This window comes from Schistocerca nitens, chromosome 5, assembly GCF_023898315.1.
Source record: "Schistocerca nitens isolate TAMUIC-IGC-003100 chromosome 5, iqSchNite1.1, whole genome shotgun sequence".
In the NCBI taxonomy this organism is placed as follows: domain Eukaryota; kingdom Metazoa; phylum Arthropoda; class Insecta; order Orthoptera; family Acrididae; genus Schistocerca; species Schistocerca nitens.
The window spans coordinates 89,429,711-89,450,172 of NC_064618.1; the positions used below are offsets into that span (position 1 = coordinate 89,429,711).

Sequence of the window (20,462 nt, forward strand, 5' to 3'; positions counted from 1 at the left end):
AGTAGACAAAGGCAGTGCAATTCAGCGTCATTATTTACACCTGAATGACATAATTCAACATCTCCTGTAGACTCCATTTCTGCTTTAAACATTCTGAAGACAGTTTGTCTCACACGCAACAAATTCAATTGGTCCCTGACTAACAGTTGAATTATCACAACAAATATACACTGTTCCAGTCCTCATAATGGTTTCTGTGGTGTCACCGCCAGACACCACACTTGCTAGGTGGTAGCCTTTAAATCGGCCGCGGTCCGTTAGTATACGTCGGACCCGCGTGTCGCCACTATCAGTGATTGCAGACCGAGCGCCGCCACATGGCAGGTCTAGAGAGACTTCCTAGCACTCGCCCCAGTTGTACAGCCGACTTTGCTAGCGATGGTTCACTGACAAATTACGCTCTCATTTGCCGAGACGATAGTTAGCTTAGCCTTCAGCTACGTCATTTGCTACGACCTAGCAAGGCGCCATTACCAGTCACTATTGATGCTGTAAAACATGTACCGTCAAGAGCGATGTTCACCAATTATGGATTAAAGTTAAGTATTCCAGCAGCTATGTACGATTTTGGCTATTTTCATTTCCCTGTCCTGTTCCAGACCTCACGCCAGCCTGCGTGAGCTTAAACGCGTGCCTTTCGGCTTCCTCCTAGTGGATTGGCTGTCTTGCCAATCCACAACAGTTTCACTTTGTGTTCAAATTGGAATTTCACTCCACATATATACCGAGCATCGCTGCATAATTGTGGACTTCTATACAAAGCATTCCACTGCTACAATTGGGGACCTGAATTTTGCCAAACAACTTAAAGAAACTCTGGATGTCACAACTCAACTGAAGCATTCCTCTTATTCATTCCAGAATTTAACTTCTCCCCCAGGACACATCCTGCCTTATCAGTTCTTCTGGGCACTAACGACACTGACTAATCATGTTCCTTGGCCAATTTCCACTGCAAAAGTTAACGATGACTTATTTTTCTACTGTCGTGAACTGCAATTTTGTAACATTACCTAGGATTGTTGTCTTTAAATAAAACTGCGATTGTTTTGTATTTTGTAGTAATTCGAGAATTTCCATATAAATTCTGGAACCACTTGACCTTCTGCCGCCTCGAACATGTGATGTTTCAGAGATAAGTGTGAGAGAATGAGGGCTATTTACTGCACAACACGTGTCTGTGTGTGCAGGATGGACATTTATCATGGAAAGACAATAGTTGCGTCAGACGAGCGATGCCAACAAGTGTTTGCTGCTCGCGCCATAGAACATGTATGGAGGATGCAAGGAGTAACTACGTATTATTCCTTGGCAGTCAAATAACTGTAATTGTTATAGAAAATTCAAACATGATGTGTCTAGGGACTCTTACTTAATATTGGTGTTAGACTTGCTAGAAGCAAGACCAGTTTTTGAATTTTTGAGTGGTTCCAAAACGAAACTCATTTGTACATGTTTATTAAGTGTTTCTAAAGTTCGAACTACGAGTGAAATATGAGAAGATGGACATATTTATATGTGGAATGCAAGAACGTTATTCTACATAGTTAACTACACCATTAATTGGTGAAAACATAAAGTTTGTATTGTACTGCACATGTTCTATCGTCAAAAGAGCGTTAGAATGTGGGGTCCGAAGTGATCAGGACTTGAAGAAAGGGGAATTTTCAAACGAAATCAAGATAAAAGGATATTGTGAGTTGCCATAGCAACTATTAGTAACAAGACAGGGAAATTGTTTCGCAGAGCTGGATTCTGCATAAACGGTAAAAAGGGTTGAAAATTAATAAATACCATACAAGAAAAAATGCAGGGAAAATGTCAACAGTTTAAGACTAAAAAGAGTTATGACGAGATCTATTCGACGATGAAGATTCAGTGTGGAGAGTAAGCAGCCATCACGCACATCGCGGGGGCGTGGACCCCATAACCAGCAACGGATGCCAACGGCACCAGCAGCTGCTCACTGGTGCTGACTATAAATCCGTTCACTGACACCAACACTGAAACCAACCTTTGACGCTGCTGGTGCCTGTGTTGTTCACTGGTGCTGATTCCACTCCTGCTCACCGATGCAGCCTAAAACTCTATGCCGGTTGAGCGAAAGACAATTATTTGAGTATGAAGTTAAGGATACTGTCCAAAATAGACTGTTGGTAAAGTTGTTATACTCAGAAGTGATTTTTTTAATGATAATGTGATCTAAAAGTAAGAAAAATATAGATAATACTCAAAAAACTGGGGAAACATCGGAACCAGCCATGGCCATGACAGTGACAAAAGAAATGCCGGACTGGACTGAGGTAGCAAATTTAATTAAAGTCTTAAATTAGACAGCCAAAGAACAGAGTCAAATGCTCAAATTGCAACTTTAAGGGAAAAATTAGATGCACAAAGTAAAGAATTCACAGCTCAAAATACTTCATTAAGAAAGGAACTAAATACAACTCTAAATGCTCAGTTTTAAATTAGATTCAGTGAACACTCAATTAAATAATAAACTGGATGTTCAGAATGAGACTTCAGGGTTGTTAAGTGCTAGAATAGATGAACAAAGTAAAGAATAAAGTCAGTTATGTGAAGGCATGGGAAATTTGAAGACTGAATTTGACGTTTTAATTACTAAAGTAGAGAATTTTAAAATAGATTTGAGAGAGGAGTTATCTAGTTCGTTAAGTAGTCACGTAAACCAACTGTTCACTGACTTGAGTCAACACAGAGTAACCAACTTCAGGACTTAGTTAAAAAGTTAGAATGTGAAACTGAAGATAAATATAATAATGTAGAATCTGAATTTAGTGAAAAATTAAAATTTTGTTAAAATGTATGTAACGTTACATTTAATTCCTTAATACAGGAAATGAATACTTTGAAAGAGAGCACAGATCGACCTAAGGAAGTAATGTCGATTATTCAGTCGAAAACCCCAGGTGTTACTACATGTGTTGTTAGTTCACGAGTAGATAATATAGGACAAAGTTTTAAAGGAAAAATAGCCAACTTTGACATTATAAATGTATGTTGGCTGAACCATTTGAACTAATTAGAGATCGAGAAGTTACCGAGAGTGTAATCTCCGGAAACATGGTTGCTTTTTCTAAACTTATTGATGCTATCAAGGTTATGGATGACTTGTGTGAAGAATTCAAACTTGTCCATGACATAGTAGAAAATAGAATAACTTTACCTAATGTTGTGTTTCCTAGTGAAGTGGTAATTGTTTTGCTGTGGGGAGACCTACACATAAAATTTAATAAGGAGTACTGGTCTGCACTTGCTCAAGTGAAGTTAATATCAGATCCATGGGATCCGGGTGGAGTTATATTTATTCCCCAGAGATGTTAACATTCTGTGTTAACGGGCGGAGTGATGACCGTCGGATCCCGAGTTGTTTATGTGCTTCTTCTGTACTATTTTTCCTGGACTGAATTCCCTTCAAATCTTAAACTATTCTGTTATCTATTAATGAATTCTTAAGCTATCCGATAATTTTAGCACATAGAAAACCGGATATGATAGAAAAATAATAGACTTAAGGGAATCGTGGATAAACAGTGATCCCTAGACATGAAATGAAATGAATAGAACATAGTTAATGGAAAAATAATATCATGGTACTATTCAAACAGAGTGATATCGAGACAACATAAACTGAACAGAGTATTTTATGTATGTATAAATATATTGTAAAGTGATTAACTAAACAACTATTTGATCGTAGTACATAATTGTCTATTTTTATAGAATATTTTATACCTTTTATGAGATCTGATGTAAAGGGGAGGGTTTATAGTAGTTTTTGAAGGGGTGGGTAGTGTAAGTACAAACATGGCTAACACAGAACACACACCACACCTTCCAAACAACCCTCAAAGACAAGTGTGACTGATTCTTCACCATTTGCCATTCCAGAGGTGTTGCTAAGATGTTTCTTTGGAGACTTCAAAGGCGAAGGTGAGAAAGTCCGTTCTGTAGGATACGTTTAACACCATACCTCCTTCGGCTTCTCACTCAATTACCAGTGAAGTAGGGATCCTGGGGAAGGGGGGGTGGGAAGGGTTTCCTGTCTTTGGGGCTATCTTCTTTCTCTTCTTTGATCTTAGCAACTGTTTCTACTTTTTCCTTTCTTACTTCTCATTCGAGGACCTATCTATCTTTTCCTCTTTCCATATTCATATACTTATATCGCAGAAGTCCTTCTCATTTTCTGAGGTTTCCAATAACCTACAACTTATTTTATGTAAGTAGGCCAAAGAATCAGGCTACACACACACACACACACACACACACACACACACACACACACAAATAAATAAATAAAAAAATACGATTACACAAACAATGATATTACACATAAAAAGGGGAGAACTGTCAAGCATTGTAGGGGGACAGGAATGTTGTACATCGGGAAAGGATGCACACATTGTCGTTTACTGTGGGGGTTCTACATCGCACATATGGTTATATAGGGACACTTTAGGGCAATATGCACACATTGTCGTTTACTATAACGGTTCTACATTGTCTAGGTACGTGAAAGAAACTTATATATAAAAAAAGAACAATGACAATTCCATATCGCTTATATACACAAGGATATAAAAAAAAAAACCTATGATAATTCTACATCAGGGATACATAAGAAGCAAGTGTAAGTAATTAAGGAGAGCACAAACCAAGGAGGAATTAATGAGCATAAGCCAGGGAGGAACTAATTGTGATAGTTACTGTAGGATAGTGGGACAAGTATAACATAAGTAAATGTATAATATATTGAATAGTGTATATAAATGTGGTGTCTACTGGAAGCTTAGAAGTGGAAGAGAAGTGGAGTATTAGCAAGTGAGTGTTAAGTGTGAAGCAGACTTTATTTTCCAGAGGATATTTAATTATAGTGTACATGAAGATGTATACTTGGAAAATGGACCATGAGTCCTACTCAGGAAGGATAAAGGGGTGGGGGGCACACCGGCATTTATTGGATATAAAAGGCAGATAGGCAGACCTAAGAAAGGCTGACCTATACTGTGCGGACAGGGGCACCAAGAAGGGGACTGACCTGTACCATTAGAGAATAGAAATTAAGAGGGGTGTACCTACCAAACTGGAAGGAGGAAGTGCACTTGTAGGGTCAACCCATATGTGAGGTAAAGACACTGATCCGAGGGGAAAAGGACAGTATTGTGACAGAAGTCACACGTTTTGTAGGAATTATTCTGGTAAGTATGGATTCTATATGCCACTAGCATTATTAGGTTTTATGAATGTCGAAAGGAACACGTTCATTTTTCCCCGAGTCCGTCCAGATTGCAGATGGCGATAAATAATGATACTAGCGGGTACTGAGGAAAAAATAGTACAAAAAAGTAGAATAAAGGATGAAAAATTTAAGTGTCCATGACACCTGGAATTTACGATTGGAAAAAGAGCAGAAAACAAAAATTTTGGTCTTCTCGATTTTTGGATATTGAAAGAGCTAACTCCAGCGTGGATTAAAAGGTTCACGTTTTATAATTGTAGTAGAATGGAAAAAAATAATGACCAAGTAATAAGAACAAGAGTATTTACGATTATTAATAAAAAATGTGTACTGTTGAAAAAAGAAGTGTTATCCTTTGTGATATAAATGTACATAGTAATTACGTATAAAATATCGCGTGTTCAATCTAAGGAGGAGGATATGTAGTGATTCGAGAATTTCCACGGAAATTCTGAAACCACTCGACCTTCCGCCGCCTCGAACGTGTGATATTTTAAAGATAAGTGTGACAGAGAGAGCCTATTTACTGCGCAACACATGTCTGTGTGTGCAGGATGGACATTTATCGTGGGAAGACAAGAGTTGCGTCAGACGAGCGACGCTGACAAGTGTTTGCTGTTCACGTCATAGAACCTGTATGGAGGATGCAAGGAGTAACTACGTATTATTCCTTGGCAGTTGAATAACTGTAATTGTTATAGATAATTGAAACATGATGTGTCTAGAGACTCTTACTTAACCTTGGTGTTAGACTTGCTAGATGCCAAGACCTGTTTTTTGAATTTCTGGTGGTTATTAAACCCATTACAATGTAATTATATTTAATTGTATCTAATGGGTATCGGCGTAGTTGACTTGCAAGAGTTTGCATGCTTACATGTGAAATTTGTGGAGATGAAAATATACCTGAACTGAAGTGAAAGTATGAGGGTACCAAGTTATTACTATCGAGATAGAGAGCATTTTTAGTTCCTCTAACCAGTATTATTTCTTCGGAGAAGAAGTTGTGGAGATTGATGCAACCACATACCCAGAGAAGAGGATCGGCTAAACGTTTCAAGTAGGTCAACTGTAGTAAGAGAAGTGTGCAGTTCACAATCCACTTTTGCACTGCTTCTCTTGTTGCCGAAACTGTTAGAATTTGTCTTATGAACGCGCCCTTTTTTTAAAACAAAAGTCTTTTATTAATGTGGCTATTTGTTCTTTTAATGTTTTGTTGTCATGATTTATTGTTACCATCTTTCTATTCACATTAACTGAAGTTAATTATCTCATTTTTGCAATCACACAAATTTGGGTTGAAGGAACTAAGCGTCAGGTGTTATTTTAAATGATATTATTTGTTTATAAGACTCATTAATGCAATGAGAAGCATCATGTTTTGTAGTTGGCATTTTAAATTGATATGAAAAAAATCATGGGATATCTCCTAATATCGTGTCAGACCTCCTTTTGCCCTCTGTAGTGCACCAAATTGATATGGCATGTACTCAACAAATTGTTGGAAATCCCCTGCAGAAATATAGAGCCATGCCGACTCTATAGCAGTCCATAATAGCAAAAGTGTTGCTGGTGTAGGATTTTGTGCATGAACTGACCTCTCGATTATGTCCCATGAATTGGTAGGATCCATGTTTGGCGATCTGGGTGGTCAAACCATTAGCTTGAATTGTCCAGAATGTTCTTCAGCCCATTGTGAACAACTGTACCTGATGACATGGTGCATGGTTGCCCATCAAAATTCCATCCATGAATGGCTGTAAATTGTCTCCAAGTACCCAAACATAGCCATTTCCAGTCAATAATCGGTTCAGTTGGACCAGAGGACACAGTGCATATAAACACAGCCCACACCATTATGGAGCTACCATCAGCTTGCACGGTGCCTTGTTGACAACCTGGGTTCATGGCTTTGTGGGGTTCTGCACCATACTCGAATCCTACCATCAATCTTAACAACTGAAAACTGGACTCATCTGACCAGGCCAGGGTTTTCCAGTCGCCTAGAGTCCTGATATGATCACAAGTGCAGGAGAGACACTGCAGGTGACATTGTGCTGTTAGCCTAGGCACCTGTGTTGGCTGTCTGCTGACAAAGCCCCTTAACGCCATATTTTGCTGCACTGTCCTAATGGATATGTCGGTCGTATGTCCCACATTGATTTCTGTGGTTATTTCACACAGTGTTGCTTGTCTATTTGCACTGACAAATCTACGCAAATGCCACTGCTCTCATTCATTACGTGAAGGCTGTCGGTCACTGCATTGTTTGTAGTGAGAGGTAATGCCTGAAATTTGGCATTCTTGGCACACTAGTGACACTGCGGGTCTCCGAATATTGTATTCTCTAATGATTTCCAAAATGGAATGTCTCATGCATTTAGTTCCAACTACCTTTCTGCATTCCTAGTCTGTTAATTCCCATCATGTGGACGTAGTCATGTCGGAAACCTTTTCATATGAATCACATGAGTACCAATGATAACTCCGCCAACACACTGCCCTTTTATACTTTGTGTATGCAACAGAACCACCAACTGTATATGTGCATATCACTATTCCATGACTTTTGTCACCTCAGTGTATACTTTTGTTAATGAAATCTATTTAATTTCATATGTCATTCTGGTTGATGCTCACAAAGATTTAATCAAGTAACTGACTTAGTGGCAGCCACACATTAATATACTTTCAGTTAGACAACTTTTCTTTGGTCAATTAAATAGTTACATTGTTACTTAGGGGATGTAATTGATGATGCTAATGAACTCAAAATAAATTTCACTTACAATACTTCCATCCTTGCAGATTAGAAATAAAACAAACTGTTGCATTTCAGAATTTTGTTCCATGACTTTGACCTCCCTTATTGTCAGGTTGACAACCAATTGGTGCCATCTTTGTGGTTACCCAGTCACCATAAGGACTCTGGATGCTGTGTACTTGCGTAGTCTTAAAGAAACTAACCACAGCCTAATGAGGAAGCCTTTCAATGTCGCACACCTCCTATTCTATTACAAACCACACAAGGACCACCATTATTTCTTCTAATAATACTAGAAATCAATCATTCACTTACTTTATTAATTTAAAAAATGATTTGTAAACATGCATTGGTTATTTTTATGTTATGTGCTAATCCTTGTCATATGAGTGTTTCAGTTGCTTGTACTCCTTAACACTGTCTCTGAAACCAGCTTCAGCTACCTTTGTCATGCCACCACTGTCACAGTCCTGTGTCATGTTTACGATTATATTCAGATTACAAGATTTGAACTGTTAAATAGAATTAAAATATTGAACTGTTGAATGAAATTAAAACACTGTCAGCCCCACATTGAAGGCCCCACAGATATTGTTGAATTCACATATGATGAATTCTTTCATGGAGAGGGGACGAGATGTACAAGGTATGTCCAGACACTGAACCTAAATTTTACAAAGAGTCTGCCTTTTCCCCCATCGCCTGTCAGCTGATGTGAGATCAATTGACTGATTCATGCTGGAATAGGCCAAATTGTCATCCGCAGAACTACCCTACCAGTCAAATCACAGCACATGATCAAAAGACTTGTGAGACTAAGAACTCTTGGAACCATGGCCAAAAAATGTCTCCCTCTTCTGTTCCAAGCCAATGCCTTGGGCAATTGCTAAATGGCCTAGTTTCTTTCTTTTGGTGCTTTCCCTTCTCTCAGATGGGCATGGGGCTACTGGAGATACCTTCTCTAATCCCTGTAGAAATCTCACCATGTAACCCCCTCCATGAGCAAATAAACTGAAATGGTTTCTTTTTCTAAATTACAAGCCCACACTGATTTTGAAGCCTGACTATATGTTAGAGGGGGTGTACATTCCTTTTACAGACTGCTCCAGAATTTTTTTCATTTTATGTAAATTAACTTGCTTGTTAGACCTGGCAGAGGTGTCATTCAAGAAAATGTGTGGAACTTTATCATTACAATACTCACAAAAGAATAACTTTGTAACCACTAAGTTAGAATTCCACCTTTGCCTTAAGTGGCCAGTAGAATCCAAACTGCTCATGGATCACAGTCTTGCAAGGATTTAGCAGAAAGCACAAATTTATACCGCATATCCCATTTCTGAAAATTCCTACACTGAGTTGTCAATCAGAACCTTTTGGTTTCGTTAGCTTCTGAAAAATAAGTACTTAAACTAGATGACCTATCTTTAAACAAAATAACCTGAATCTCAAAAATTTGAGAGATAGCCCTAGTAAGCAGTCAATATTTCCAAGAGGTGGCAGAGGTAGCAACTGTCAAAGAATCAATTCAGTACATGTTTTATCAGTATGAAAATTATGTTACAGTTTCCTCCAGTGTTATAAATCTGCACCAACTGAGTCTGTAGTTCAGTCAATCTGTATTGGTGGCAGATCAAGCACATGCTCTGTCTTGTACACTTGGTTTGAGATCAGGACAGATTGACAGCATCACTGTGACTCTTATACAGCAACTAACAAACAAGGACAAACCACTGTGGCTTGCCAGAATGCAGGAAACCAATGGTGCAGTTTTTGGTTAACTATCGTCCTTTGCAAACAAGAATACAGCATTACATCCTGAGGATACCCTGTCCCTCAAGAATTTATTCAAAATAGAATAGATTCAGCATCAAGAAATTAAATTCCAAATCAACTTACAAGTATCAATGTCTTTTATAAAGTTCACTACTTAAAAAAAAATCTTAGTTCATCATCGCTCGTGATATGTCATCAATGGCAACCAACAGACTTTCCACAAAAGGCCACTTTCAGGCAGAAGTGTCATACAAACAAGTAATCCGTACAGCAGTCTTTAATGAAGTAAGCAACAACAGAAAACATTTTGAAGTTAGATGTATTTTTCTTGTTTGTATTTTCATTTCAAGACAGAGTAAATACACTTTCTTGGGAGATTAATTTCCAGGGAATAAGTGATTTGTTAATCATATTTGCACCAATATTTTTGTCTATGTTGGGTCATGCAAATAATGTAGATGATTATGTACATTGAAGCAAAATGTACATCCACATTTGCCCTGGGTGCACCCAATTTTGTTTGCACAACAAGCAGATAATCAACCACTACTAGAAACTCTGTCTAGGCCTTGGCTAGGGCATTTCTTTATGAGATCCTTTCTTCCAGCAGTACTATTTCACCACAAGAACTGCAGGAGAGATTCTCTGAACTTTGAAAAGTAGAAGGGTTTTACTGTCAGAATGGAAGCTATGAGGATGGACTGTGAAGTGTGACTGGATAACTATATCAGTAAGAGTATGGTAATCAATAAAAGCACTACCCACAAAAGGCATGGTTCATTGGTCAAGTCCTGGGCCAGCACACAGTTTTAATCTACTGAGAAGCTAAAAAACAACACACATTCTGCTGCAAATAGGAAGATCCATTCTGAAGAACTATACATACAAATCCAGAGTGTTGTTGAACCTGTAACATCCAACGCCATCAGTAATTATCAGGGAGTGTAATGAGCTCTCTGCTTGTGCAGTGACATCAAAGGAACCAAAACCTCTTAAGTTACAAACTTACATGCATCCTATTTCACACCTAAAAGAAAGCATAACAAAATCAAAGTGTGGCACATACTTGTTCAAGCCTAATCTAGCTGAACCTACATTCAGTTACCATCAAATCGAGCATCCCAAACATTATGTCCATTACGGACTTTACCAGTGTTAAGAGTTCACCATGTGGTAGAGCCATTAATCTCGCAAAATTCCAACAATTCTTAGAACAAATAAAACAACAAATTCCTTCATGTGAACACTATCTTAACATTACAGTATTGTTGAAAAGTCTTGTCGCATATATTTACAAAATCTACATAATTATTCATAGTTCTGCAGTGACCACTGCTTAACAAGATCTTGTTGAATCTTGCTGAAAAACAGAGACCCCTTCTCTAGTCCACTGCTTCATTGCAAGATGAGTGGGAAGGGAAATAATGGAACATTTTACACCACACTAACTTCCACTTCACTAACTTTTCCATATAACTTTGTACTAAACAATTTCCAAATACTAGCTTCACAAAGAGATCAAAATGACAACAATAAACTCAAATTATATGGCACAGTTGTGTTAGGAAAGTGAGAAAGATGAACAAAAGACATTTGAACAATGGATCCAGTAAGAAGGGACTCTGACTGGGCAACAACCTCTGCCGATACAATAACATACTTAAGACTGTTGTTAAACAGCAAGTTTGGAAGGTATTTGCTGAATCCTGTGCAAAAACAGCAAACAAATGTGTAGGCAATAAAATAGTTACTAAAGCAGGGTGTCCACCAGAGTTACACGGCAAGTGATCTGGTGCATGATGTGGCACAACATGCATTTAACTTGCAACTTCAGACAGAACACATCTAATGGAACACCATCTATCAGTCTGAAACAACATAACTGAGTGGTACAGCATGCTATGCCACTGCCATATGAATGCAGCGAACTCCACTTTTGCAGTGTGCCATGTGTATGCTACTGATAGGTCGGGTATGTTTCTGCTTTGGTTGTGCAATTATCTCTGTACCCAGGAAAATGACGTACAATCCTGAGGTCAAGACAGACTTTGTTGATCTTGTGGAGAAAGACCCCCGTATTTATGATCAAGTCAAAGTGTGGGATATGATAGCATGTAAAATGCCATAGACATAGGCGATAATCAAAATTCCTTTAATTTATTTGTGGAATAGGAAGAAGGTATAGAACCAAATAGAAATACATAAAGTGACTTTCTATAATCTTATCTCAAATCCTTTTACTGATTTGCTGAATCCCTAGTATATAGTATGTAGCTACATACATACTTCATTCTGAAAAGACAATGCACTAATTCAGTTAAGAAAGAAACTACGCAGCTCATTTCTCAATTGCATAACACTGTTGGTTTTCTGGCTTTTGATATAATTTCTCATAGAGTGGTCTATATTGTGCTACATAGCTGTTTTAAAACATACACCATCATGAATACGCATAATGTTATGAAAAAAATTGCTATATCGCCCACGGGGAGATGCGTGATAAGAAATAAGAAGACACAGGTAAACGAAAACACAGGTTTATTATGACCAAAGTAGAGAGACTTAACAATGTAGGAAAACTCTTTTCAATAAAAAGTAACGCAACTTTTCAGACACTAACAGGCATATGCCTGGAACATGCAGTGAATAAATGTAGTGGACGTGAATACTAAGCCACTGATAAACCCTAATGACGGAGGTTAAGCATTTGGCATAGCTGGCCAACAGGTATGTCTCAGGATATCGCTGGAAAGTCGTAGGTCCTGCTGTGGTGGCTTCTGATGGGGCTCTGACTGATGGGCTGCTGCTAAGAGTTGGCACATGAACTGGCCCACATCTCCAATGGAGTGAATTGCTGACACGTTGGCTTGCGCCAACCTTTATAGCCAGGACGTGGTGGAATTTGTGCTGATCCAGTTCCACACATGTGGCACGGCAGAGGACATAAGTCCCTGGCAAGGAGAACCTCTGGTGGCACTTGTCCTGCTGTGTGTCATCCTTGTTGTGATCGATGCAGTCCAGAGAGACAATGTCTTGTACATATGCAACCCCGTGATGCTTCAGTGTCTGAGGGGTTGGCAATCTCTTTAGGTGAATGGCAGGTACATGGAACAAACAGATCGTTTGAACTATCATATTCATGTCATAATTTATTGAACCATCCAACACCTGAATCACTGACACTAATATACAAACCGAAAATTCTATAGACCTTCTTCCCTTAGGTAATCTGTAATTAAATGTGTGTCTTTAATTAGTTAGTTGTCTATGAGGGCATGTTCTCATTATGTGTTTTGTTAGAGCAAAAAGTACTACTGCAACAAAATAACAAGGGAATCTGCAAGCGTGTCCTGGCAAAAGTGTAGGTTCCAGAAGTGGAAGCACAACTCCAAACAATGATTTACTGGAAGAACTTTCTTTTAATACTTTATCATCAGTGTTTCAGCCACACACTCCCCAATATTAATTGATAAATTAATCCATCTGCACCTGAAAAAGCAAATGAGACTATGAATTGAAATTATAAGGTATTTATCCACATTTAGAAGAAGCTTTAACTTTGATGCGCTTGCTGTTATAAATACAGTTCAGCAGATTCCACAGTTTCCAGTGATTGGTTTTTTCAAGATTTAAATCAGTGATTCAGACTGCATATGTTCTCATATTGTCTTTGATGTTTCAGCCACAATTCTTTGATGGGTAGTGTGTCATTGGGAAAAATAAATAAAGAAAGAAAGAGGGATACATAGTCAGCTCTTTAAATACCTTAAAAATACCACAACTGTTCACACTAGTATGCCAGTAAGGATGTACTCAACAACATCTTTCAGGCTTTCATTGATTAACATCAATCAGGTTGACTAAAGCCAAAATACCTTGCACATCCAAAAATGACATGATGTACTTTTACGAATGCCATATCACTTCTATTGACGTTGAGTACCTATCATGTCACGCCACTGCCATGTATCTGCCATGCCACACTTCATGTCACTTGTCACATCATATCAGAGAGCACCTTACATAGGAAGCTTAGGAACTTGAAGTTGTGTTTGGAGAATAAGGTGAGTGGAAGGGGGACTTGGGAGAATTTAGGGAGGAGAGTGGGGTGACGGGCCTTAGGGGTGAGTAAAGTACGATATGGACTCATATACGATGCACTGAAAGGAACCTATGTTGTGACAATGATGCACTTAAAGCAGATAAATGCTGTTCTCCATTACCTAGGCCTTGCGCTTTTATCCATGTGACTGCTCCTGCCCATGGGATTGGACAAAGGTGTTATTACATTACATTAATACTTGTTCCATAGATCATGAACACATTTTGTAATGAGATGGAAAGTGTCAATTTATCATAAGTATTCTTTAACTGATACAATTTTTTTCAGTTACTACTTCATTTCTAAAAATTCATCTATTGAGTAGAAATAGGTGTCATTCAGAAATTCTTTTAATTTATTTTTAAATGCTATTTGGTTGGCTATCTGTCAGACTTTTAATGCTTTTTGGCAAATGATAAAAGATTTTTGTGGCAGTATAACTCACCCCTTTCTGTGCCGAGGTCAAATTTAATCCAGAATAGTGAAGATCATTCTTTCTTCTAGTGTTTCAGACACCATTCTTGACACCTCCCCCAAGCACCATTCTTGACACCTCCCCAGTTAGAGGACTCTGCTGATTTTTGCAGACTGTCAATACTGTTAAATTCGCCCTTCTGCATTCTTCCAGTTAAATATGAATTAAACAATTGGTGCACTGTCCCACACATACCACACTACTTAGCTTATCTAGAAGAATTTCATGATTCACACATTCAAAAGCCTCTGAGAGATCACAAAATATTGCAACGAGTGATGTCCAGTTATTCATAGCAATTAATATCTGATCAGTGAAAGCATATATAGCATTTTCTTCTGAATAGCCTTTCTGAAAACCAAACTGACATTTTCTTAGTACTTCATTTCTACAAATATGTGAAGTTATTCTTGAATACATTACTTTTAATTTTGGATAAAGCTGTCAGAAGTGAGATTGGGCAGTAGTTGTTAGCATCAGACCTATCCCCTCTTTTCTGCAATGGTTTAATAATAGCATATTTGAGTCTACCTGGAAAAATGCCCTGTTTCAGTAAGCTATTACATATGTGGCTGACAATGCTACTTAACAGTCGGGAACAAACTCTCAGTACTCTGCTGGAAATGCCATGGGAGCTTTTACTTTTGTGTGAATTTATTATTTTCCTAATTTCAGTAGGAGAGGTGGGCTGAATTTGAATTTTACCAAATCACATACGTATTGTCTCTTCCATATGCAACCTTGCATTTTCTAATGAATAGCTGGATCCTATTTTCTCTACAACACTTAAAAATGGTTATTAAATTTTAAATCTCCCCTGGCCTGGGCTCCTGGATGACTTTTCTGAATTGTACCCCTTTCCCTAAACCTCTCCAGTACTTTTCCTTCATCCCTCTTCCTTCTCCTCCAACTCTTCTGCCAGAAGAAGGAGCCAATGGGGCTGAAAAGAGTAATTTTTTTTCTTTTTGTTTTCATTGAGTTTGATACAAATACAGTCTTCCTGTGTCCTCAGCACAACCTGAAATAGCATTTACCAGTGTGGAAATTGATTGCAAAAGTTTCAACTCATTTTTGGTACGGCTAAATCAGCAGACATCGAGGTCTGCATACCTCCCTAATCTTAGAATAAAAATTAGATGGAGCCATCTGAAAGGCACACACATGTGCGCGCGCGCCCTAATCTTAGAATAAAAATTAGATGGAGCCATCTGAAAGGCACACACATCTGCGCGCGCGTGCACCAAAACACACACACACACACACACACACACACACACACACACACACACACACACTGTACTGCAGTTAATTCCATACATCTTTCCTGTGGATTTGAGTGAGTACTTCAGATCTACGGCCTCTGCCATCCATGGCACTCAAGTGTACTTTAGTACCACTAAAAGAAGCATGAACACCTGACACAAGGAATTCAAGACAAATTATTATCTAGGCAACATAGATGAATCAGCAGTAGCCAATCATGCATCGGGACCAGGTGACCACCAAACACAGTTCTACACAACTATGGCTCTGAGCACTATGGGACAGAACATCTAAGGTCATCTGTCCTCTACACAACTATGTTCAAGTCTAATTACAACTACTCCAAAACATACATAGGGTGAAACAAAACAAACTGCTTAAATTCACCCACTAACTTGAGATGAACTACCAACTTCATTTTAATTTTGTGGTCTCCGAGACTGTTCAGACAGTAGCAAAAAACAAATAATATAATGTGACTACAAATTAACAAGTGGCTGTTTGTACCAGTACCAGTATTTGCTTTAGTGAAACAATAAAGGTTCGAGAATCCAAAAAATCACATCCACAGTCTCTGCCAGAACCTTCTGAGGCAGGAGACAAATATTATGCAGAAAAGATATGCCTTACATCAGGATTTCCTTCCAGCAAGCTGGGTGGGAACTTGATGAACAATATGCTTCCATTGGTTTCTGTCCTGGTATAGCTTTTCCCTCTCCACTACATCCCATGTTACTCCTCTCCTCTTGAGATCTTCCTTAACCTGGTCTGTCCATCTCTTTCTAGGCCACCCAATTGGTCTACTTCCCGGTACCTCCATCTCCAAATACTGGCATGGAGTTCAAGCTTGGTGCATTTGCTTCACATGACCGAACCACTTCAATCTCAAAGCACTCACCTTCTCCTCTGTAGCAATGTCACGTGCAGGTCTCTCCTTACATAATCATTCCTGACTCTGTCTCTCCTAGTCTTTGTAGAGCTGACCTAAGGAACTTCACATGCTTGTATTTGACTCTCTACTCACATGCTTGTATTTGACTCTCTACTCTCTTATTTATGACACAGGCCTCTAGACTATACATCATGATTGGCAGGAGATAAGTTTTATACATGGTCTGTTTGGTTCTTAGAGGGACTTCCTTGTCCCAGATTAGATTTGATACTTGATGGAAGAAGCTAGATCCTTTTGTTATTCTGTTTAAGACTTCTATTTTGGAACTTCGATTGTGTGATATGATGCTACCCAGATAATTGAAGCTTTTCACGCGTTCAACCTTCTCCCCTTCCAGTATGATGTTACAAGGTGTGGGTGTCCTGCTCATCTTCATAGCCACTTTCTTATTCCTACTGACAGTTAACATGAATTTTTTAAATTTTGTGTTAAAGTAATCTAGTTTCCTCTGAACCTCCGTTTCCATCTCTCCCCAAATGGCGATGTCATCAGCAAAAACAAAAACACTGAGATCTTCATTCTCTTCTTCCTTGATTTCTTTCACGATTGTGTCCATAAGTGTAATGAAGCATAAAGGGGAGAGCGAACTGCCTTGCTGAACACCTTTCTTTGTCTTAAACGATTTTGATCTTCCACCTCCTACTTGTACACTACTCTCACAACCATCGTACAGATCTGAACTTTTTTAAATAATGAATCAGGATCATTATCATCATCAGTAAACACTTCTGGGCTAAGTTGCCATGGTCGATCTGTAGAACTTCTTCTCCCTGACGTTTCGTTCTCAACTACGGAGAACATCTTCCGAGGTGAGTCGACGACTGGCTGCTAGCAGCTGGGGCCGCCGCTTATATGGAGATCGTAGGGGGCGCCACCACACGTCACGTGGCGTCGATGTGCAGCTATCTCTGGCTATCGTCTGTTCTCTCGATTGCAGGCAATCGATTGTCACGTGATTGATGCAACGTCGACCGCCATATCTTATACAATTTTAATTCTTCTTCTTTACGATTAAAATTGTATTGATGTTTGTGGATTTCAATTGCCTCTCTATACATACGTGTATAATAGTGCGACGTCCTCATTAGCACGCTTGTTTCACCAAATTTTATTTCGTGATCTCCATCCTTAAAAACACGTTCCGCTACTGCCGATTTGTCGATATGTCCCAAGTGACAGTTTCTTTTGTGCTCCATCAACCGTGTATTGATGCTTCTTTTTGTAGTTCCTATGTATACCCTGCCACAACTACACGGAATTTTATATACCCCTGGGGTATAGGCATTCACTAATTTTCTTAGTAGGTCTAAAAATGGTCTCTACCTGAAACTTGGCTAGTACTTTTCCAATGCAATCCGTGATATTATGGATGAACGGAAGAAATACTTTTCCAGCTGATGGTTGTTGCTGTCTCCTATTTTTAGGCATTTTACTATTTGGGTGAAGTGCTCGGTTAATCTCGTTTTTCATATAATCATTTTTCGCAAAGGCCATTCGTAAATGATTTAGTTCTTCTTGTAAGTAGCCTGTTTCACAAATATTATTGGCCCTATCCACTAGTGTTTTTATGACCCCCCTCTTTTGCCTAGGGTGGTGGTTTGAGTTCTTATGGAGGTAGCGATCAGTATGTGTACCTTTCCTGTAGACCTTATGGCCTAAGGTCCCATCCGCCCATTTGATAACTGATACATCCAAGAAGTTAAGTTGTCCATTCTTCTCCTTCTCCATAGTAAATTTAACTTTGGGTTGATGCTATTTAAGTGTACCAGGAAATCATTCAAGTCTTCTTCCTCATGATTCCATATTACAAAGGTGTCATCCACATATGGGATACCACTTCGAGGGGCTTTTTTTGGCCGACTGCAGTGCTTGATGTTCAAAATATTCCATGAATAAATTCGCAATTGCGGGACTCAGGGGGCTTCCCATGGCTACCCCACCGATCTGTTCATAAAATTCACCATTGTACTGAAAATAGGTTGAGGATAGACAGTGTTGGAACAAGGCTACTATATCAGTAGGGAACATATCGGCTATATGGGAGAGAGCTTCATCAACTGGAACCATCGTGAACAAAGACACTATATCAAAACTGACAAGGATGTCATTAGGACCGACAGTAATTTCCCTCAATTTCTCAATGAAGTGTAGAGAGTTTTTAATATGACTCTCAGTTTTGCCTATGTAAGGTTGTAACAAAGAGGCAAGGTGTCTGGCTAGTTCTTGGGTAGGAGCTCCAATTGCGCTGACTATTGGTCTCAAAGGAACATCAGGTTTATGTATCTTTGGTAATCCATATAATCTCGGAGGATAAGCCTCCGTTTTACAAAGATACTTTTTAACTTCTGTAGGAATGGAAGACTGTTTTATCAGACGATTGGTGGCATTCAGCACAATCGTTGTGGGATCCTTTTTCAACTTCTTGTATGTGCTGGGTTCCAGGAGATCACTGATCTTCTTGTGATAATCCTCAGTATTCATTAAAACAGTAACATTTCCCTTGTCAGCGGCAACTATAATAACATTCTTGTCTGCATTGATCTCCCGCAATGCCTTCCTTTCCCCTTGAGACAGATTGCTACTGGGTGGCTTAGCTTTGCGTAATATCCTGGAGGTTTCTATTCACTTAGCCCGGAAGTGTTTACTGATGAAGACGCTGGCCGTGAAAGCCTACATGGAATGACAGGATCATTATGTTTTCTCATTTATTCCCATATTTTATCCCTTGGTACACTGTCATATGCTTTCCCCAAATCCACGAATACTATTATCAAGTCCTTTCCTTTTTCCCAATACTTCTCCATTAACTGATGGAGGGAGAAAATGAGCTCTATTGTTCCCCTATTACTTCTGAACCCATGCTGTCGTTACTGTAATTGGTGTCCTAGAATTTTCTGCAATCCTTTTTTTTTTATGACCTTTTCCATTGTCTTAATGCAGTGTGATAACAGTGTGATTCCTCGGTAGTTGGTGCATTTCTTTCTACTACCGTTCTTGAACAACTGTATTATAATTCCTTTTTTCCATTCATCCGGCACTTTGTTTTCTTTCCATATCACCCCCAGCACCCGGTGTAACCATGTATTCCATGGATTCCTGTGGCTTTAATCATATTCGCTGTCATCTCATCTACTCCAGCTGCCTTCCCACTTTTTGTCTGTTTCAGGGAATTCTCAGTTTCTAACGAAGAGATTGGATCCTGCTCCTCCTCTAATTCAATGACTTCAGTGTCACTTTATTGTGCACCTTCCCCATTCTGTAAGACTTCAAAATAATGCTTCATCTCTTCTCTGATACCTTCCATGTCCCTGATAATAAGCTCACCCTCTATTTCCATCGCTTTTATGTCTTCTCTATCAGATATTTTACTTTTCAATAACCCATATAGCAGTTTTTCATTCCCTTTGCTATCCTGCTCTAGATTCTGGGTGAATATTTCCCAGCTCCTCTCCTTTTCTTCTTCCACAATTCTCTTTGCTTGGAGTTTCTTTTCTCAGTATTCCTTCTCCAGTGTTATCACCTTGTGTTCATCTTTTGGCACCAGCCCCTGGTTTTGATTTCTTTTTCCTAACTCCATGTTTTTCTTTGCCATGTTATGATTTTTAATTCTGTCTTTTACTCTATTGTTACACCAACTGGTTTTTTTGTCTTTTACTTTACCCCTTGTTTTGCCACATATCTGCACAGCACTGTTAACTATTGATTAACATCCCAACTGAATGTCCCAATAATCAGATGACAACACCTGTGTTACTCAACCTGTTATTGTAATAATATGGTAATCAAAAATCATAAGTATCTATGTTCATTACATGGCTTACATATTTCAGATTTTTAATTGTTATTGTGCTACTAAGATACACTTCATAC

The 20,462-nt window shown here is 38.8% G+C and overlaps 1 protein-coding gene across 1 annotated transcript in view; it reads right to left on the reverse strand.

Annotated features, from left to right (window-relative positions):
* LOC126259816 (nibrin) overlaps positions 1–20,462 on the reverse strand; it is a 157,809-nt gene that overhangs the window by 60,299 nt on the left and 77,048 nt on the right. The window lies entirely within an intron of this gene.